Raw genomic sequence first — 22,835 nt, 5'->3', positions numbered from 1 at the left:
AAGGCAGAGACAGAGGCTGTAGACGGCAGCAGAAACACATATATATGTAGATATTATGTTATTCTGGATGATTTCTGGCACCGTAGTGTGTGCTGAAAGGCTTTAGGTATTTAAATTCTATTTCTCTTGGGGGAGACTGACGGCTTTTAGACTAATTATTATTAGTCCCAGTACAGGTAATATGAATAAAAAAGCTATTGGTACTGACAGTGGTTTTTTATCAGTTGTTAAAACTACAGCTCCAACCATCAATCAGATATTATTGCTGAGTAGTGTAACTATAGGGAAAGTATGCGGCTGGGTCATTTTATCCAGAGGTGTGGATAGATTTTATTCGTAAGGAAATTCCACTTTAGCGTTATGTTTGCTAAAGCTAAACTTCCACTCCCTAAAAGTGCTGTATGGCTGTCACTGGGATGCTGTCTGTGCTGTATGGCTGTCACTGGCATGCTGTCTGTGCTGTATGGCTGTCACTGGGATGCTGTATGTGATGTATGTTTGTCACTGGGATGCTGTCTGGCTGTCACTGGCATGCTGTATGTGCTGTATGGCTGTCACTGGCATGCTGTCTGTGCTGTATGGCTGTCACTGAGATGCTGTATGTGATGTATGGTTGTCACTGGGATGCTGTCAGTGCTCTATGGCTGTCACTGGGATGCTGTCTGTGCTGTATGGCTGTCACTGGGATGCTGTCTGTGCTCTATGGCTGTCACTGGCATGCTGTATGTGCTGTATGGCTGTCACTGGCATGCTGTCTGTGCTGTATGGCTGTCACTGGGATGCTGTCTGTGCTGTATGGCTGTCACTGGGATGCTGTCTGTGCTCTATGGCTGTCACTGGGATGCTGTCTGTGCTGTATGGCTGTCACTGGGATGCTGTCTGTGCTGTATGGCTGTCACTTGGATGCTGTATGGCTGTCACTGGGGTGCTGTTCATGCTGTATGGCTGTCACTGGGGTGCTGTCTGTGCTTGTAATAGCCTCCGAGTTCCGGAGGTGCGGGAATTTTGTGCTGGTCTGCCCATTTTTTTAAAGCAGCAAATATTTGCAAGGCAAATCCAGGTTGGTTTTGCCCATTATTGACAGTGTAGACTACAGTGCCAGATTCTCTTTCAGGCGACCAACCTATCCTCCCCAAGGCCCGGTGCTCTCAGGCCAGGGCCGTAAATAAGTGTGTGCGGAGGGGGCACCACACATAGCGCTGCAGGTTAGGGGGCGCTGTTGGCGGCACTTGTCAATTATCTGTTTTAATAACTTTGACTTGCAGCTATCAGCCCTTTTTGAAGCCCAGCATCTCCTGACCGTCCCTGTCTTCTACCCCCATCCCTTCTGTCGCTAATACCTACACAACATTCATGAACTCAGCTTGAGATTTCTTTGTTATTCATTCACACTGTCCTTTATTACATTTCAAGATGCTGACATAGGGGTATAATTCAATTGAAGTGGGATCCATTCCGACGTCCATTTGTCGAAATGGATCCGACCTTGGCTATTCAATGCAATCTCAATTCGACTTAAAAAAAAAGTTGAATTGAGATGCGGGAGCAGAGACGGGGAGAGCCGCGGCTACAGCAGTGTAGCTGGAGGATGTGTCACAGCTGCCGCTCATGGCAGCGTCCACTCGGCTACAGCAAGCAAGTTCTCACTTGTTGTGTGGACGCTGCTGTGAGTGGCGGCTGTGATACATTCTCCGGCGCTGCTCTCCCCCGTCTGCCCGTGGCTCTCCCCCGTCTCTGCTCCCACATCTCAATTCGTCTTTTTTTAAAGTTGAATTGAGATGGTCGAAAAAAGGGGGCCAACACCTGTCAGTTTTGGCCCCGTTTTCGACACAAACACGCGGATCGGCAGCTATTCCGCCGATCCACATGCATTTCGACAAGTGGAATAATTTGGGGTTAGATTAAATAGGTCGGAATCCCTTAAGACCTAAAAAAGTCGAAAGCTGACGTCTTTTCGACAGACGGCAGCTTTGGACTTCAATTGAATATACCCCATAGCCGGGATTCGAACCCATTGCCTGTGGCATTGCAGTCAGACAATCTATTCATTGAGCTATCTGCCCTTACATAGAAAGCTAGAGAATTCTAACTATTTGAAGCTCACCTTGTACTTTGTGAACAAATGATCAGCATTGTGGCTGAGCAGATCTATGTAGTGTGTGGCTGCAAGAGATTGGATGTGTGGCTGAACACTACACATATCTGCTCAATTGTAATGCTGATTATTTTTTTACTATCAGTAGCTTCATATCAGGGACGTGCAGTCAGGGGAGGCAGGGGAGGCAGTGCCTCCCCTGCGATTAATTATTAGAATAATACAAAGAAGATACTTATGACACATATTCTGTGTCATAAGTATCTTCTTTATTTTATTCTAATAGTTTTGACTCATTAAATCAGTTTGGGAGGCACCGATATCAGTGCCTCCAGTAGATAATAGGAATGGGGATAGAGCGGGGGGCGGGGCCAAGCACTGGGCTGCAAAAGCCCATTCAAAAAGATGCTGAAAGCGGCACTTAAAGAAGTGCCTCGCTGACAGGGACACCACCCCCATGTCAGCGAGGCACCTGTGATTGGACAGCGGATCCAGTGCTGGATCCACTGTCCAATCACCCATAAGTGGCGCCGCTCCAGTGGCGTAAGTACTATAGCTGTAGGGGATGCGGCTGCTACGGAGCTACAGATACCTGCAGGGCCCACCGCTCCCCTGCACCCAATCACGCTGAACACAGTGCGGGTCCCATGCCAGACTGGAGGAGAAATGGATGTCGCAACAGGGCAGCACCCGATTGCTGCACGGGTGAGTCTTGATCTCACCTCTCTTGGTGGGGTCCAGGAATACGTGCATTTGATTGCTGGGGCTGGGCATCACAGTGCAGATGGCTGCTATCTGCGTGTGCTGCCTGGTGTGAGGTGTGAGAGGGTGCCGGCCACCACTGCTGGGAACAGTTATTGCGGTGCAGATGGCTCCATGTGCAGCCTGGTACAGAGTGTGAGGGGGTCCCGGCCGCGGCTGATTGGAACCGCGGTGCACATGGCTGATCGATGCATGTGCGGGTCGTGAGGGCGCGAGTGCCGGCTGTGGTGGCTGCAAAACGGCTGCCAATGCAGGTATGTGCAGTACAATACAGGTGGGGAGCAGTAGAAAAGGGGTTGCTGGCAGCCACTGTACGCTAGGGAGGTGTATTAACGTTGTGCTGTTTACTGGCAGTCTATGTCCTGAAGGGGGGGAGGGGGTGGCTCTGTTGTATTCTCCCTATGCTTGCTGTGCCCTCCTCCTAGCCTTCACATATGTGTATATATTATGTGTGTGTACACACAGTCCAGGTATGGGTGTTGCAGAGGCAAGACCACACAGCACAGCACTGCAGCATGTAATATAAGGCAATTTATTCCTTCAACGTTTTGGGGTATCAGTTGATGGTGTAACTGAGATGCCGAAACATTGAAGGAATAAATTGCTCTATATTACATGCTGCAGTGCACAGTGTGGTCTTGCCTCAGCAACACCCATACCTGGACTCTGTTTAACTCTGCAAGGGCACACAGCCTACTTTAACTGTGCCAAACCATTGGAAGTATATATATTTAAACAATCCACGAATGGTAGACACTCCAAGTCAAGTGGGGGGGTGGGGGGCTTTCAGAATTTAGTTACGCCCCTGCGTGGCGTGGCAACGGGTCCCGGCAGTGACCGGCATTGGCTCCTGGCTACAGCAGTGGTGGAACGAGGAGTGGTGGCTCTGAAGGCGGTAGCGGTGGGAAGCGGCGAAGTCCAGCGCTCTTTCCTCTCCTTCCTCCGCCCTCCCAGCCAGCAGCAGTGCCTACACTGTCCGGACACGCAGGTGAGCGAGGGGGTCCACTGGGCTGGGTATAGCACAGATTGATATATATATATATATATATATATATATATATCTATATCTATATCTATATCTCAGTGCCTCCCCAGTCTATGACCTCACCGCACGTCACTGCTTCATATAGTGTTCATGGTTTTTATGCAGGATCAAATAGCTCAATAAGTAGGGTGTTTGAATTCAACAGGTTATAGGTTTGAATCCTTGGTATGGCAGTATATTGAAATGTGTTATTTAATAAAGGGTATTGTAACTGAGTAACAATGAGCTCTCAATTAAAATGCATGAATGTGGTATAAAGAGGATTTGTGTACAAATCCATTTTCTTGCAGTGCTCTTTAAATGTGTGTGATATATATATATATATATATATATATATATTTACACACACACACACACACACACACACACACACACATATATATAATGTGGGAAATGGCATCATAGCATGGGCTCTCTCTGGGATCAATCTTGTCATGTCCCATGAGGCGTGCACTGCCCATCTGGCTGATGGGCAGGTGGGCCGGTCTCTCAGAGAGCAGGGAAGGCCGCGTGCAGCGCAGCCTCCGGCTCTCCGGTTCAGTCGCCCCCCACCGATCTCCATGTAAATGGGGGCCGTGGACTCGCGGCGCGCCACAGCAATCGTCTCCAAGGTAATGGGGGCGTGTCACGAGTCCATGCCCCCATGACTCGTGGCACGCCCCCATAGATTGTGACGGCGCGCCCTCCATGTGCGCGCGTTCACAAGTGCCTGAGCAGAAATGGAGCCCAAGTCCGTCACTGGGCATGCGCCATATGTCACTATTGATAAAAATGGGGGGAGGGGGCACCAATTCTCTCTCTGGCACAGGGCACCAAAAAGTCTAGTTATGGCTCGGTCTAAGCCCCTCTGGTCACTCCCCTGGATCCACCATTGGTAGACATCAGACAGCCGGTGCCAGGATCCCAACATGGCTGGCGTTATGCTTGTAGATCCTATTCTATTATTACTAGACATTTTCGATCTCACTATTACTGTGACTAGACATCACTGGTACCTCTGGCTCCCAGTTCCTCTTCCCTTCTGTTACCCATTTATCTATTTTTATTTTTTTATAATATTTTTATTAAAGAAGCAATAAAAGATTGTACATACATATATATGAACAGTGCAAACATCACATGTGACAAAAAGTAAAAGAAATACTATAAGCCACCCATGACTTTATTCCGACGAACTTAACATTTATAACTAGCTAGCTTATCACTAAGAAATAACCACACGGACACCAACTGCTAGATTTAAAGGTCAAACATATATTTATTGTTTGATGACCTGCCGTTTAAACTAAGAAATTGGAGGATGGCGAGAAAAGGCGCTACCAACTCACCAGCACCAGTCAACTATAATAAACAATAAAAATAGGAGGGGCCTCACAACCGCCTCCTTAACATAACCCGCACTGCGCAGGACTCACCCCCCTTACTTTAGCAGAGCCGTGGACGAACCCTCACGGGAACATCCGTAGTCCACCCGCAAGGGGAGGGCATACTCGCTGTTCAATCAAAAGGGGGTGCCCCACAGTGACCACTTGTGTAACTTTTGACCGCTGGCTGGTAGCGACTTTCCGCCCATCTGGCTATCAAAGCCTGCTATGAATGAAAATAGAGGTCCGAAAAGCGAGCCTCAAGCAACCTTACAGGGAGGGTGGGAGGGCATCCAAGAAAAACTGGCAAGAGGAAGATGGCTGCCAAAACCCAGGACTATATACCCCTGTGTATACTCCTCCTACAATATCCCTAATAGGCACCTATCGGTCACCTGACCACAACTGTCAATCACTAAGGCTAGCCCTGCCTATCCTCAACACATGTCAGAAAAAATCAGTGTGCTTATGTGGCTTCGAGCCTATGCGGATCTCTGCCTGCCTAAGCCACCCATGACTTTATTCCGACGAACTTAACATTTATAACTAGCTAGCTTATCACTAAGAAATAACCACACGGACACCAACTGCTAGATTTAAAGGTCAAACATATATTTATTGTTTGATGACCTGCCGTTTAAACTAAGAAATTGGAGGATGGCGAGAAAAGGCGCTACCAACTCACCAGCACCAGTCAACTATAATAAACAATAAAAATAGGAGGGGCCTCACAACCGCCTCCTTAACATAACCCGCACTGCGCAGGACTCACCCCCCTTACTTTAGCAGAGCCGTGGACGAACCCGCACGGGAACATCCGTAGTCCACCCGCAAGGGGAGGGCACACTCGCTGTTCAATCAAAAGGGGGTGCCCCACAGTGACCATTTATGTAACTTTTGACCGCTGGCTGGTAGCGACTTTCCGCCACAACAAGGATTTTAACAAAAACCGCAGACCGCCATCCAACCAAAAACAAAAGAAAAAACTCAACCAGTCAGTACTCTGAAAATACTTTCCAAAAACACACCAATACCCGCAGGGGAAAGGTGAACACCGTCCTCCCTATAAAACTGTACATTGCGCAGAACCAAAAGCGGGTGCCTAACCACTAACCCTCCTATCGCCTGCACGTACACTGACACCGCGGAATTCACTTTCTTCCTCGCTTTCTCGATTGCAGAAAAACGAACGGCACCCCGCCAGTGAAAACGGGGCACCATGTCAGACCACACAACTATCACCTGGGGCCAGGATGCCCGCAACGCCACTAAGTCCGCTTTGATACTCAGAATGTGATCGATGCCTTTGACCCGCCCCATATCATTCCCCCCGAGGTGAATGACGATCCAGCCGGGCCGCCCCCACCTTCGCTCATGGCGAAACAGCAAGCGAAGTAACCCCATCCAACGCAAACCTCTAACTCCTAACCATCTAACTACCTTGTCCCCAAAAAATTTGCCTGTTCGCCCTGCCATAGGATGCCTCTCCGCCCAAAAAATAAAAGAATGGCCAATAAGCCAAATCTGATCCGAGACGTCCAAAGTAGCTGCAAAAGAAAATTCCTACCGTCAGACACCATAACCTACCGAAAACAATAACGAAACTTGCATTTAAAGAACCCGAGTGAAGGAGAAAACTCAAAAAACCTCCCGTGAACCATGTGTGAATGCCAATTGTAATTCGGTCCCCTCGGAGGAAAATTTTAAAATTCACTTCACACCCTCCATTCCTGAATGCTAGCCGTTCAAGAACCGACGGGTAAAACACGTTTCCGGGTTCGCGCAACAGGCGCAATAATAAAAAACACTTAACACATTCCATAAACCAGGCGCAAGCCTGGCCAACTGAGACCGGGCTTCCTTACCCAAGATGGTATCCAGCCCGCATAGGCAAGACCCACTCACCGGGGCGGGCCTTAGTCAACGATTTTCCACAGGAAGGGCGGCACCGATAGACCCCCAATCTTAGCATTAGGAACCAGCTCCCTAAACTTACCGAACTCAAAACGCGACAGTGCGTCAGCAATTCTATTGTCAACCCCCGGGACTTGCGCAGCCGTGAAATGAATATTATGCCTCAAGCACTTAAGCACCAAATAGCGCAACAAGCGCAGCGCCTCCGGAGAGGACGAGCGCTGGTTATTAACCGCGTGCATGACGCCCAGATTGTCGCAGCGGAACACGATGCTCCTATCCGACAAGCTGGGCGCCCACAATTCTACCGCCACTATCAAGGGGAATAATTCCAAGAGCAGCAAGTTCTTTGTAAAACCTCGGGTAACCCATGCTGAAGGCCAGGGCGCGGCGCACCACGCTGACCTGAAAAAAGCCCCAAAGCCCGAACCCCCAGCGGCATCGGTAAAAAGTTGCAACGCAGCGTTGGAACAACGCAGCGTTGGAACAACGCTCTGTTGGCCATAACACCTCCCGATTAAAAGAAACCAAAAAAGTGGACCAGACTCTCAAATCTTCCCTAATCTCGCGTGAAATGTAAACCGTATGGTGCGGTTTCCGAACCCCTGACATGGATCTCTCAAGTTTACGGCAGAAAACGCGACCCATGGGTATGATCCTGCACGCAAAATTAAAAGACCCAAGTAACGACTGAACCCGTTGTAATCTTACCCTACGACTAAGGAGGCACTGCTCTATGAGACCCAGCAACTTGTGCACCTTATCGGCGGGCAGCCGGCAGCAACCGGCCTCCGAATCGATTTCAATGCCCAAATAGCTGAGACACACCGTGGGCCCCTTGGTCTTATCCGAGGCCACGGGCACGCCTAGGCGCCCGAACAAACTCTGGGCTAAACCCAGAACATCTCCGCAAACCGATCCATCCCTTGGGCCCACAAAGAGAAAATCGTCTAGATAGTGGGCAACCCCCGGGTGGCCGGAGGCTGACACCACGCACCAATGTAAAAACGAACTGAATTTCTCAAAGTAGGCACAAGAAATGGAACACCCCATCGGCAAACACCTGTCTACGTAAAACCCACCCCCTAACCTGAACCCGAGGAAACGAAGGGAATCGGGGTGGATGGGCAGAAGGCGGAAAGCGGACTCAATGTCCAGCTTGGCCATGAGGGCGCCGGGACCCGCCCTTTGGACTAACCGCAGGGCCTCATCAAAAGATTGATAACGCACCCTGCAAGCTTCCTCTGGGATGGCGTCGTTAACCGATCCGCCACGGGGGTGTGATAAATGTTGAATGAGGCGGAATTGACCCTGAGCTTTCTTGGGAACCACCCCTAACGGCGAGATGCACAGCCGAGGTATTGGAGGGGACGGGAAAGGGCCGCACATGCGCCCCAACTTGATTTCAGCCTGTACCTTATGGGAGACCACTGAGGGGAAATCACGCGCGGATTTCAAATTGCGCCTGGATACCACGAGGACCGAATCCGGGATGGGGAGCCTGAAACCGCTACGGAAACCGTCTAACAAAAACAACCCCGAATTGACGTCGGGGTAAGCACCCAACCATTTCGTCAATTCGGGAACGTTGATGGGGGAAAATGCCTTACTTTCCACTTCCAGGCACCTCGGCAGCGTCAGAGGGCCGGGAACCGGAAGGGGACGGGCAATCCTTGGCCGGGTGCCCACCGCCGCACACCTTGCAGGAGTGGCAAAAACGGCAGTTAGAACCCCGGGAACACTCGCCCTCGTTGAAAGCGAAGCATTTCCCTTTATTCCCCAGAGGCGGGCTCGGCCAAACACCCAAACCCGGCTTACCGCCTTGGGCCTCATAAAGGGGCTTATTATGTTGAGTGACCTCCAACCAGACTTCAACGTCTTTGAACCCCAAGGGTAGTGTCGGGTTACCGTCCTGGTTACGACGGAATTTCTTGTCGTAATCCCGCCACGCGTAACCCTTGGAGGTCAAACACATTTCATGTACCAAGAACAAATACTTGACTGCGTTGTGATACTCTTTCGGTCTCGTCTCAGCGTAGCATGCTGTGAACACTAAAAACCCACGGAGCCACTGATGAAAATTGCGAAATGCATTCTCACCAATGCCCCCGACCTTCTTGGCCCTATCGAACGCCTTCCGCATGTCATCCGTAAGGGTGAACATGTCGACATATTTACCCTTCTTAATCTTCTCCCTCATCAGTTTACGTAAACCCCTGGTGACCGCAGTGTTTGCGCAGTGCACCATTTCCGTAAAACGCGGAGGGTCCTGCGCGACCGACGCAACCGTGCCCTTAGCCTGCCTATTCTTTTTGTGTAAGCGATGCGCAATGAGCTAGTTTACGCGGGCGCCTGGGGGATCCGGAAGACCTAGTATCCGAAGAGGAGCTGGAAGAAGAACTATCAGAAGAAGAATTAACTTTCTCACCCGTTCCAGCAGGATCGCCCGCTTCTTCCGCCGCGGTGGCGGGGCCGGATGGCACCTCTTCGGGGACCCGAGATCCCCCCGCTGCGCCCGTTTCCACTCGTTCAGCCTCCGCCGCTCCTGGCTGTGCTTCACCGGATGTAGCTGCTGCCGTGGCTCCATCTGATCCGCCCGGGGGAGAGAGCCCCCTCGACCTACCGGCACCTACTGGGGAAACAGAAGGGGGGGGAGGGGAGGCACAAAAGCGGCCACCTCCGGGGGGGGAACCGGAGGTAGCGGAGGGGGGGAAGCAGCAAGGGGGGGCCGTGAACAGGGGGCGGGCCTGCCCAATGCCGCAGCGCCAGCTAATTCAACGGTTGCGCCAGACGCAGCAGGCCATGTGGCCGAGGAGGTGAAACTAGCGTGCCAATTGGACGGAGCCTGGGAAAACGGCACCGACCAATAAGGTGCCTGGGCGAGGGCCCCGGTGGCAAAACCGCCGGCGTAAGACCCCCCCCACTGAGAAAAACCCGGACCACTCGGCGTGGGCCAGGATGTCACCGAGCCCTGGGAGTGCGTGAACACCCCCGGCAAGTAAGGGGACGAAAAAGGGGCACGACCCCCTCGGAAATCAGGTGACGCCCCGGACGTCATGACCGGGAATTGCAGTGCCCCAGACCAGGCCATGGACACCGAAGCGGCCGGTATGAAACCCGCGGTCGCAGTCTGATATGCGCCTCCCTGGGACGCAAATGAAGCGGCCATGGAAGTGTGACCCGACCCCATCTGCTGTACCACGAGCTGGCCAGCAGATGGCGTCGCTGTACCGGGCCACAGGCCACTAACTGGCGGCAGCAGGATCTGGGATACCGGGAGCGGCCCCGGGTAAATCCCCGATGCCTGCCCGCCCACCACCGACACTCCCCGGACCCCCGCAGGTGTGGAACCCGTGGGGACAGCGGGGGAAAAAAGGGCATCTACCCCACCCACATGTGCCTGCGTAAAATTAGGCCCCGCCCCCAGAGCTGCCCCCGCAACTGATGGCAGGGAGACTATGTCCTGTAACAGCCATGCCCCCGCAGGGGAGCTGGCTGGTGAGAGCCCCGGCAGGACTAGCCCGCGTGCAGCGTCGCGGGACCCACTCGCCGTGTCATCGGACCCGCCCACCGCCGACGTGCGGCGTGCTGCCCGACTATCCATGGAGCCCGGAGCCCCGGCACGCGCGGCACTACGGCCGCGCCGGGTCCCAGAAGCGGCCGACGCATGAGGAGAAACGCCGCCCGGGGAGAGCAGCATCATGTCTGCAGCGGGCGGCGAAGCGGTGGGGGGTACAGCGCGCACGCGCGGCCGGCGGTAGCCAGCCGCTGCGAGAGGACGGGCGGCCTCAGCAAGACGACGGGGAGGGGGAGCAGAACGTCTAGGACGGGGCATAGCGCAGGGGAGTCAGCTGGCACAAGTTTGAACAAAGCAGAGGGTGATAAGGTAATAAATTGACACTGCTGTACTGCACACTTACCACATCCAAGAAAAACTGGCAAGAGGAAGATGGCTGCCAAAACCCAGGACTATATACCCCTGTGTATACTCCTCCTACAATATTCCTAATAGGCACCTATCGGTCACCTGACCACAACTGTCAATCACTAAGGCTAGCCCTGCCTATCCTCAACACATGTCAGAAAAAATCAGTGTGCTTATGTGGCTTCGAGCCTATGCGGATCTCTGCCTGCCAAAGAAGTGTTGTTTCACAAGTCACCAGGGACAACCCTGTGTCCTAATCATTGGCAATATACAGTGGCAGGAAATGATATCCCAGCCGTGCAGTCAGTGGGCAAAACATGAGGGTACACATGCCATCCTGAAACACATTAGCAGCTACAGTATAGGCTAAAGAGATAAGATTATATCATACAATGATGTGTATTCATTTAACTTAACAGAGTCAGCCGAGGCAAGATCTATGGAAGGATCCTATAGGAGGACCCTCGTTTCATACCATGAGGTGCAATGAAATCAGGTATAAATCTGGAGTCTTAAATTATACGGTATAGAATTAATAAAACTCTAAATACAGCAAAATAATGTACACAATCATATTTTCTTACGTAATGAGGATTCCACCCAAAATCCCTGTGGACTCATCAGAAACAATTTTCTATCTTTCTTTAGAATGTCTGTATCTTAACGTTTTGAATGCACCAACTACTGCATAAGCAAACGCAGGGGGGTTTCCGGTTGCACGGAAACCTCCATCCTCTTGACAAGTGGCTAAAATTATGACAGCAATAGCAGTGGTATATAATACGATTACTAGAGCTGCCGCCACATTATGCAGTGTAAAGGACATAGCAAAGCTGCTGCACATTCCCAGTGTGGCAGCTTCTTCTACCAAGTTTGCTGTGTATGTGGATCTGAATCCTCAATCAGTCCACTGGAGCAGAGAGTAGGTAGCAGGAAGAAGAGACAGTAGCCTTACCAAGAGGTGGGAGAATGTGTGTTTAGAAAGTGCAGTACTGGTTCTATTATGTTTGTGTATTTATTCCTTATGGTATGTTTAACCTTTTCCTGACCACTTATCTTATTTATATGATTTAAATATGTTTAATACAGCCTATACTATTGACCATCTATAGTGTTAAATATATTCCATACAGCATACCTCCCAACTTTCTTTACTTGTGGAGCGGGACACTCGCGCTCCTGAAAAGGGTGTGTGGCCTATGAAAAGGGGGCGTGGCGTCACGGGAGGACCTGCGATCGCGAGCCACGCCCCGTTTTCGGCACTGAGGGGGCATGCCCAGCGCTCTGTGAGCCGCTGGCATGCCCCATCTCCCTCTGACTCCACTGAATAGACGCTGTGCGCATGCGCACAGCGTCTATTCACCGCTGCTCTGCAGCGATTGACAGAGCCTCCCAACTGACCCCCCCACCGCGGGACACTGTGGCCCGCGGGTGGGACTGCGGGACAGTCCCCAAAAAATGGGACTGTCCCGCGAAAATCAGGACAGTTGGGAGGTATGCATACAGTATCCAGTATATAAAAAAAAACAATGTTTACATTAATGTCAATGGTAGTTACTAGGTTTTTCTACCATTCCCCCTGACTCCCGCTCTTTCTCTAATGTTCCGCATAGTGAGAGATTGTAAACCCCCCTCTAGAAATCCTGCGTTTGACACTATACTGCCATGTGTAAAAGTCATAACTAAAAGAAATAAAACATAGATTTGTAGCATTACAGCCAGCAGGAAAAGAATCCTTGTCACCTATTTTTCATTTTGTCACACAAGTGTATATAATGACATTATTCCAGTCTGAGGCTCATGTAACTTCATTATTCTCATTGCCTTATACCCCTTTCACACATGCAGCTAAAGCCTGGGTTTTTGCACGTGAACATCCACCCGGGATTTTGCATGAGGGAAAACAACCCGGCATCACGACCAGTGTCACAGAGCTGAGGCCCCTGAATTTGCCAGGTTGCTAGACCTGGCGAATACCCGATCACATGTCTGAAAGCGGCATTAGTTCATTTTTCACGTTTCCTGAGCACTGATAAAAGGGAAAACGTTTGACAAACACACTGTGTAGGGCAGATTTGCCTCTCAACCTCTGTTTTTCCTTATGGTCAGTCCTTATACTCACAATAGGATAACAGCAGGCAATATAAAAGAGGAAGAAGGTGCATTATGTCATAAGTCATTAAAAGTCATTACTAGATAGTACCTCTGTGACATCATAAATAATGCATTGAAATCCATATATCTAGAAAGTACCTTTGTGGCATCATAATGCATTAAGAACCAAATATCTACATACTAACTTTGTGACATCACAATGCACTGAATACCATACATCTAGTGACATCACTGAAATCCATATATAGATAATATCTCTGTGATATCAAAAAGTATTAACAACCAAACATCTAAATAATACTTCTGTGACATCATAATGCATTGAAATCCATACATCTAGATAGTACCTCTGTGACATCATAATGCATTAATGTCCACACATCTAAATAGTACCACTGTGACATCAGAATGCATTAATGTCATAATATTTAAATAGTACCTCTGTGACATCATAATGCATTAATGCCCAAACATCTAAATAGTACCACTGTGACATCATAATGCATTAATGCCCAAACATTTAAATAGTACCTCTGTGACATCATAATGCATTAATCTCCAAACATCTAAATAGTACCTCTGTGACCAGGGCCGTAACTAGGTGTGTGCCGATGGTGCATTGCCCACAGCGCTACTGCAGTGAAGGCGCACCACCTGGCATCACACCTCCGGTACGGCCGTTTTCGTCGCTACTTGAAGTCCTTGCTCCGCCGCTTGTGTCCCGTCTGGTCTCCCCGGCACTGAGTGCTGTCGTACGTAGCTGCCATTTAGCAGCACACCGCCACCGCCGTGCTTGAGTCCCGGCGCCACCGCCGCAGCTAAGTCCGGTGGTGTGTGCAAGGGACTTGCGCAGCCGGCAAGTGAGAGCAGCATCCCTTCACTCCGAGGCTGAGTACCGCTGGCGCTGCCGGCTGTCACCTGCTGCCACTGGCCAGGGCTGTGAAGACGCTCCGTTCCCCCCACTCCATCCCTGAGGCCAGGTTATTTAGCCGGCGGTGTGTAGCTGCTGCCAGAGCGCGTTGTGTGGATGGTGGATCGTGGCCTAGCCCCAGGCAAGTAACAAACACACACACACACACACACACACACACACACACACACACACACACCAGAACCACCACTCCTCTGCCTGCTTAATGTGTAAAAAAAGAGGTCTCTGCTACTGTAATGTGTAAAAAAAAGGGACTGTACTGCCATAATGTGTAAAATAGAGGGACCCTGCCTAATGTGTAAAAATGGGGACTCTGGCTGCCTAATGTGTAAAAATAGTATTTTAATTACCTACCGGTAAATCCTTTTCTCGTAATCCGTAGAGGATACTGGGGTCCATTTAGTACCAAAGGGTATAGACAGGTCCACTAGGAGCCATGGGCACTTTAAGAATTTGATAGTGTGGGCTGGCTCCTCCCTCTATGCCCCTCCAATCAGACTCAGTCTAGGAAACTGTGCTCGAGGAGACGGACATACTTTGAGAGAAGGAGAGAGAAGGATAGTGGTGAGATTCCAAACCAGCACACACAACAAGATTGAAACAGGAACAGCAATGGCTGGACCAACATTACTTAACCAAGTAACAGTGCAGGAAGAACGAACTGGGCGGGTCCCCAGTATCCTCTACGGACTACGAGAAAAGGATTTACCGGTAGGTAATTAAAATCCTATTTTCTCTTACGTCCTAAAGCAGCGGTGGCCAACCTGTGGCTCTTAAGCCACATGCGGCTCTTTCTTTCTTCAAATGTGGCTCCTAACACACAAAGTCACATGACCACAACAGATCCGGTAACCACTGCTCTCCAGAAAAACACGCAGCAGCACTACGGCCACTTAGAACTGAGGGAGCCAGATACTAGAGATGAGACACCCACCAGCAAACAGAGGACACATAAGAGGCTGCTGCAGTGGCATGAATTGGGGGAAGCTGAAGTGACACATGAGGGTGCTGACTGAAGTGACACATGAGGGTGCTGGCTGAAGGGACACATGAGGGTGCTGGCTGAAGGGACACGAGGGTGCTGGCTGGAGTGGCAAGAGGGTGCTGGTTGGAGTGACAAGAGGGTGCTGGTTGGAGTGACACATGGGGGAGCTGAAGTGTATTATGTGAATCTGGATTTTTCAATATACTTTAAGTGGATCTGGCTTTTACAATTATTTTATGTGGAAGTGGCTTTTTCAATGTATTTTATGTTGGATCTGGCTTTTTCAATGTATTTTATACCAAGGGCGTGGCCTAGAAGGCACAAGGCCACACCTCATTTTTGCATGTGCGCCTTCGGCTCGATGTCGGCTCTTTGACGTACCTAACACATTTTTGTGGGCTCTTTGTCTCTGACTGGTTGGCCACCCCTGTCCTAGAGGATACTGGGGTCCATTTAGTACCATGGGGATGTACCAAAGCTCCCAAACCGGGTGGGAGAGTGCTGAGGTTCCTGCAGAACTGATTGACCAAACTGAAGGTCCTCAGAGGCCAAAGTATCGAACTTGTAGAACTTAGCAAACGTGTTCTAACCTGACCAAGTAGCTGCTCGGCCGAGCTGTAAAGCCGAGACACCCCGGGCAGCCGCCCAGGAAGAACCTACCGACCTAGTAGAGTGTGCCTGTACAGATTTTGGACATGGCACACCTGCCGTTGAATAAGCATGCTGGATAGTAAGCCTGATCCAGCGTGCAATGGACTGCTTTGACACAGGAAACCCCAATTTTATTGGGATCATAAAGAACAAACAGCGAGTCCGATTTTCTGTGACGAGCTGTTCACTTGACATACACCTTCAAATCCCTCACAACATCCAAAGACTTTGAAGTAGCAGAGGTGTCGGTGACAACCGGAACCACAATAGGTTGGTTGATGTGAAACGCAGACACCACTTTAGGAAGAAATTGCTGACGAGTTCTGAGTTCAGCTCTGTCCTCATAGAAAATTAAATAGGGACTTTTGCGAGACAAAACCCCCAGCTCCGACACACATCTTGCTGAAGCCAAGGCCAACAGTGTGACGGTCTTCCACGTAAGATATTTTACGTCCACCTCCTGTAGCGATTCAAACCAGTACGATTGGAGGAACTGCAGCACCAAATTGAGATCCCAAGGTGCCGTGGGAGGCACAAAGGGAGGTTGGATGTGCAGAACACCTTTCAAAAACGTCTTGACCTCAGGGAGAGAAGCCAATTGTTTCTGAAAGAAAATGGACAATGCCGAAATCTGGACTTTTATGGAGCCCAGACGCAGGTACAACGAAAATATTAAATAGAGCACAAGCGCTCCAAAGATAGAACCAGTTCACCTTTTATACACCACAAAATAAAAAAAAAGGATAATACCGTTTGTTTGTATGATGTATCATTTTCACAGTAAACTGATGATATTTTCCAAATGCATCATTGCTTGACAATCTGAAATAAAATGTGTCCCTTTTGTATATACAAGAGCTATTAATTGCTCATGAAGGGGAACACACATTAAAAAGATAATAGTGCAAATTATCGTTTTTAAAATGCAAAGATTTAATAACAAGATTCACTTACAAACATATAAGATAAAAGCGCATGGTATAAATCCCACTCAGGCAGAAAACAACAACAAAGGTGGAGGATCCTCTTTATCCCACGTTGTTATTTAGGGAAGGCTGTACCGAGCTCCGGAACCAGATAACAGCAGGATATCCACCAAAGTAGCCCAGAGATAGGATGGTGTAAAACGGGAGAGCAGTACGCTTAACGCGTTTCAGACAGCATTGTCCTTCGTCAGAAGCGTGATAACTGCTCTCCTAACTCCCTTTTTAAACCCTACACTAATACATAGAGTCACCTGTACTCAATCGCCGCTAATCGGCTCACAGATCACCGCGCCGGCAAAGTCCGTAATCTCCCCTCAATTCCGGATCTGCAATGCGTTCCATTCGCGGTCGGTGCGTACCACCGGCCAGAAGTTGTCATCACAACCAGGAAATGGTGCTCTGTCCTGTATGCCTTGCGTTCCACTGCATTGCCAATGTTCCTGAATGTCTCAAAAATGATCAAACTCGTAAATGAAGTCCCGGTTTTACATATTTCCACATATTACTAGAAATAGAAGATGTATTCCACAAAACATATTTCAAACCAGAATATGTCACTAAAATATCCTTTAGATGATATTAAGGTGCCTCAAAAATAAAGAATATTTAGTTAGAACATATAGCATTGAGAAAAATAGCGAATACTATGAGTGAAGTAGTGACACATACGGTCAAAGTGCTCCAAATAAATAAAGAGTGCCAGGAGTCGTAAGCAGATGCTTTTCATTGGTAGGGTTAAATAAAAAAACATTTAAATTCGAAGTCCCCGTTTAATCCCTTAGGGACAAGGGTATCCAGATGATAGACCCACCTCATTTCAGCTTGAGATAGTCTTTTTTCCACATTTCTATTTTTCCAATGTGGCAATATTAACTGTATCCCCCCAAAACCTTTTATATTGCACTCCTTTGACTCATGGCATTCCCTAAAATGAGATGACACTGTGTGAGTGAGCAATCCCTTACGAATGTTGTATATATGTTCGGCTGCTCTAACTTTTAGACTCCTAGTAGTCTTTCCCACATAAAACTGACCACATAGACATTCCAGAACATATATAACATTTCTGGAATGACATGAAATAAATTCTTTTATTTCCACTCGCCTACCATTGATGTCAAGATGGGTAAATTTTCTTTCATTGAGTTTGACAGTTTTGCACATCAAGCAATCTCCACAACGGTGGAACCCTTTCGTCCTAATACTTTGCCTAGGGTTGACTTCTAAAGGGCTCCTCACTAACTGATTTTGTAATGATGATGCCCTTCTATAGATAAATACGGGCTTGTCCGGTATCAGCTTACCCAGCAGGGGATCTTGTTTGAGTAATTTCCAATTACTTCTAAAGACAGCTTCCACCTGTTTATGTTTTGCATGATTAAACTGACTTGAAAATGCCAATTGGAATTTATTCTCCTTCTCTTCACTTGGGCTCTTTACTTTCAGTAAGTCTTTTCTTTCCATATTGTCAACCCTTGCTCTAGCCTTGTTCAACGTTTCCATTGAATATCCCTTTGCCAGAAATCTTTCTGAAAGTTCATCTTGTTGTAATTTGCAAACCAAATCATCCGTACAATTTCGTTTAATACGAATAAACTGGCTAAAGGGAATAGATTGTAACCAGTTAGGATGGTGTTGGCTGGAAACCTCAATAGAACTGTTTGAATCAGTTGCCTTTCTGAATGTACGAGTTATTAAGGCACCAGCATCAATATACACCTCTAAATCCAAAAAATGTATGCATATTTGACTACAGTCAAAGGTTAATTTTATCGATACATCATTGTTATTTAATGCATTACATAAATCGGTGAGACCTTCCCTGTCACCTCTCCATACAAAGACAATATCATCTATAAAACACTGCCGGAGCACCAGGCTCGTCCCCAGCATGGCCCCACTGAACACCACCAGTTCCTCCCAGTGGGCCATAAATAAGTTGGCATAGCTGGGGGCGAACCTGGTGCCATAGCAGTGCCCTTCCTCTGCAAATAGAACGAACCCTCAAATATGAAGTAATTATTTAATAGAATTAAGTTAATGCCTTCTAAAATGATTTTTTTCAAGTCAGTTCCTAATGGACTAAAGTCCAAAAAATGGGAGACAGCTGCTAAACCTTGATCTTTATCTATAATAATATATAATGATCCCACATCGGCAGTGCAGAGGTAATCACCCTCTCGCCATTCGTACAGGGATAGTTTATTCAAAATGTCACCCGTATCTTTTAAATAAGCTTTAGTACCCTGTACTAAGGGTTGCAGATGAAAATCTATGAGGGCTGATAAATTACAAGTTATACTATTACAGCCTGAAATGATAGGCCTGCCTGGTGGGTGGAGGGGGTCCTTATGGACTTTTGGCAACACATATATTGATGGGACTGATGGATCCTTGATATTTATATAATCAAATTCCATCTGAGAAATTATATTTAATTTCAATGCCCTAGAGGTAAATTCCTTTAATTCCTTTATAATCCTCAGGGTCGGGTCCTCTTTCAGTTTTTTTTATAAGTGATACCATCAGACAATTGTCTGTGTATCTTATCAACATATGTTTCCTTGTCCATAAGGACCACCCCTCCACCCTTATCAGCAGGCTTAATGACTATTGATTCGTCTTCACGTAAAGTTTTTAGTGCAGCAAACAGTTTTTTGGTAAGGTTCAAGTTATTCCTTTTAACCGTTAAATACTGGGGTTTAACCAGTTTTTCTATTTCCTCCGTTACTACTTTATTGAAAACGTCAACACAACTTCCTTTTCAGAAAGTGGAATTAAATGTAGATGAAGTGCGGAAATTGGTATTACGAGACAAATTTTCCAAGGGCGCTATCTCATTCTCTTTATCTTTGTTGAGGAAGAAACGCTTTAAAGTTAATTTACGGGTACATTTTTGTACATCTAGGAACAGATCAAAACCTTTTGGTTCACTTGAGGGAGCGAATTTCAATCCCTTCTGTAAAACCTGTATTTCATGAACAGTTAGTTCTTTTTTTGAAAGATTAAAAATTTTAGTCTCTACTACAGAGTTTGTAACATTGTCATCCACAGATAACACTCTCTCCATGGACTGATTCTCTGAGGGAAATGCCTTTTTCAAACGTAATCTATTCCTAGTTCTATTCTTTCCAGCCCGGTTGCCGCTACGAGATTTATGTGCCACCTTTACATTCTGTTTCTCCCCGATAGTTTTTGATCCCACTCTAAAAAAGATGTATTAGGGTGATTTGGGGTGCCTGGATCATCGATCTCTAGTCCTTCAAACCTGTTAGAAACTGCAGGACTAAAGTCAGTGGTTTGTTTAGGCCAATTACGTGATTGCCGTGATCTTCCAGGGTGTTGGTTATTTTCCCAATATTCCTGATTGATAGTATCATCATGACCCCTCCTTAATCCAAATCTACTGGTTCCCTGTTGATAAAGATTACTTCTATTCCTACGTTCATTCCTATTGTATTTCGAACCATTATAGGGCCTGAATGGAGATGTATTTCTATTTCTATATCTCATATTGGGGTTACGCCAAGCTGGAGTTCTTCTTTTCTGAATATCATTCTACACTGGATTTTTAGGAGTTTCTAATTTAGTTTTTAACTTTGGGCTCCCTATAGTCCCTTCCTGAGAACCCAGCTCTCTGATATTTTTTATTTTTATTTTCCCTAAGCTCTTTCGTATTCCTAGTAATTTTTTGTAGGAGCTCCTTCTCTAATACCTGAAAATCCTCTAGCTCCAAGGAATGTAGTTAATTAATTTCATGATTTAGTTGTTTCAAGGTGTTACCCCTTTCTCTAATTATCAATTCATTGAGAGACCTAGAACTGGTATACAGGATTTTACTCCATTCTTCTATGAAACCCTCAGTGATGGTTTCAAAGGAGGGGGTTTAACAATTTTGAACCCCTTAGGTATCAAATTTGCCTCTAAATACTTTTCTAATGTGGTTACCTCCCACCAAATCCTGTTCTCTTTTATCATAATGTTTTCCAATTTATGGAACACAGTACCTAGGTCCTCATCACATAAATCTATCATGTCAGTGTTAGACTTGAAAGTATTTTTAATAAGATCATTTCTTTTCTCTCTGAAGGTGAACATGGTTGCAGCAGAACTCTAAAATGAGGAAAAAGTGACAGGTGCAAAGATAGTATTCAGAGAAACTCTGCGCAAATATCAATGGTGCAGCTGGGTTCTATATCAAATAGTGCCTCCCCACTGCACTAACATATATATACAGATACAAAGAAAATATGAAATAGAGCACAAGCGCTCCAAAGATAGAACCAGTTCACCTTTTATACACCCACATCCTCGCCTGCCTGCACAAAAAGCAGGAAACGTCCCAGATGAAATTCCACCGCAGAATAATTTCTGCTCTCACACCAAGAGACGTATTTCTTCCAAATACGATGGTAATGTTTAGACATTACCCCCTTCCTGGCTTGGATCATAGTCGGGATAACCTTGTTAGGGATCCCTCTTCTGGCTAGAATCAGCCGTTCAACTTCCATGCCGTCAAACGTAGCTGCTTTAAGTCCTGATAGATGAACGGGCCCTGTTGCAGAAGATCCTTGCGAAGAGGTAGAGGCCACGGATCTTCGAGGCGCATCTCCAGAAGGTCCGCATACCAGGCCCTACTTGGCCAGTCCGGAGCAATGAGTATTGCTTGAACCTTTTCCCTTTTAATTCGCTTAAGAATTCTTGGGATCAGAGGAAGTGGAGGAAACAAGTACACCATCTGATAGACCCATGGAGTCGTCAGAGCGTCTACCGCCGCTGCCTGTGGGTCTCTCGACCTGGAGAACAGTACCGCCTGAGCTTCTTGTTGAGACGAGAGGCCATAATGTTGATTTGTGGATATCCCCATCGACGTGTCAAGCAACTGAACACTTCCGGGTGAAGGTCCCACTCCCCTGGGTGCAGGTCGTGTCTGCTGAGGAAGTCTGCTTCCCAGTTGTCTACTCCCGGAATGAAGACCGCTGACAAGGCCACAGCATTTCTTTCTGCCCAGAGGAGAATTCTTGACACCTCTGACATTGCTGCTCTGCTTTTCGTTCCACCCTGTCAGTTTATGTATGTTACTGCCGTCACATTGTCCGACTGGACCTGAATGGCCCGATCTTGAAGAAGATGTGAGGCCTGCAGAAGGGCGTTGTATGTGGCGCTGAGTTCCAGAATGTTGATTGGAAGGATAACTTCCTGACTTGACCATCTTCCTTGAAACTGCACCCCCTGAGGGACTGCTCCCCAACCCCTGAGGCTTGCGTCTGTGGTTAACAGAATCCAGTTCTGAATTCCGAACCTCCGATCCTCGATGAGGTGAGAAGTCTGTAGCCACCAAAGAAGGGAGATCCTGGCTTTTGGCGACAGACAGATCCTCTGGTGCATGTGAAGATGCGATACGGACCATTTGTCCAACAGATCGAACCGGAAGGGTCTTGCGTGAAACCTTCCGTATTGAAGTGCCTCGTAAGAGGCCACCATTTTCCCCAAAAGGCGAATGCAAAGATGCACTGATACCCGGGTTGGCTTCAGGACATACCGAACCATTGACTGGATTACCAATGCCTTTCTGCGACTTCGTGTCCAGTATCATTCCCAGGAATGGGAGCCTCCGTGTTGGCTCTAGGTGAGATTTTGGAAGGTTCAGAATCCACCCGTGATCCTGGAGGAGTTTGGTTGAGAGCCCAATGCTGTCCAGCAACATTTCCCTGGACGGTGCTTTTATCAGGAGATCGTTCAGGTACGGAATTATGTTCACTCCCTGTTTGCGGGGTAGAAACATCATCCTTGGTGAACCCCCTCGGTGCCGTGGAGAGACTTCCTCCAGACCTGAGATCACCGCTCTGATAGACTCCATCTTGAATTCAACACTTGTAAGTACAGGTCAACGACTTGAGGTTCAAAATTGGTCTTACCGAACCGACCGGTTTCAGTACTACAAACAAGTTGAAATAATGGGGGTCAATCCGAGTTGATCGTAGCTGTGCTAAATTTAGCACAGCTACGATCATCTTCCCTGACATGCGGAGGGACGCCCAGCACAGCCTTAAAGAAGGGAC

The 22,835-nt window shown here is 47.8% G+C and overlaps 1 protein-coding gene across 1 annotated transcript in view; it reads left to right on the top strand.

The window, feature by feature from the left end:
* Positions 1–22,835, top strand: part of LOC134945405 (heparan sulfate glucosamine 3-O-sulfotransferase 2-like) — a 167,746-nt gene that overhangs the window by 93,288 nt on the left and 51,623 nt on the right. The window lies entirely within an intron of this gene.

The sequence above is a fragment of the Pseudophryne corroboree genome, chromosome 7 (assembly GCF_028390025.1).
Source record: "Pseudophryne corroboree isolate aPseCor3 chromosome 7, aPseCor3.hap2, whole genome shotgun sequence".
NCBI classification, from domain to species: domain Eukaryota; kingdom Metazoa; phylum Chordata; class Amphibia; order Anura; family Myobatrachidae; genus Pseudophryne; species Pseudophryne corroboree.
This window is presented reverse-complemented; position numbering and strand designations above follow the sequence as displayed.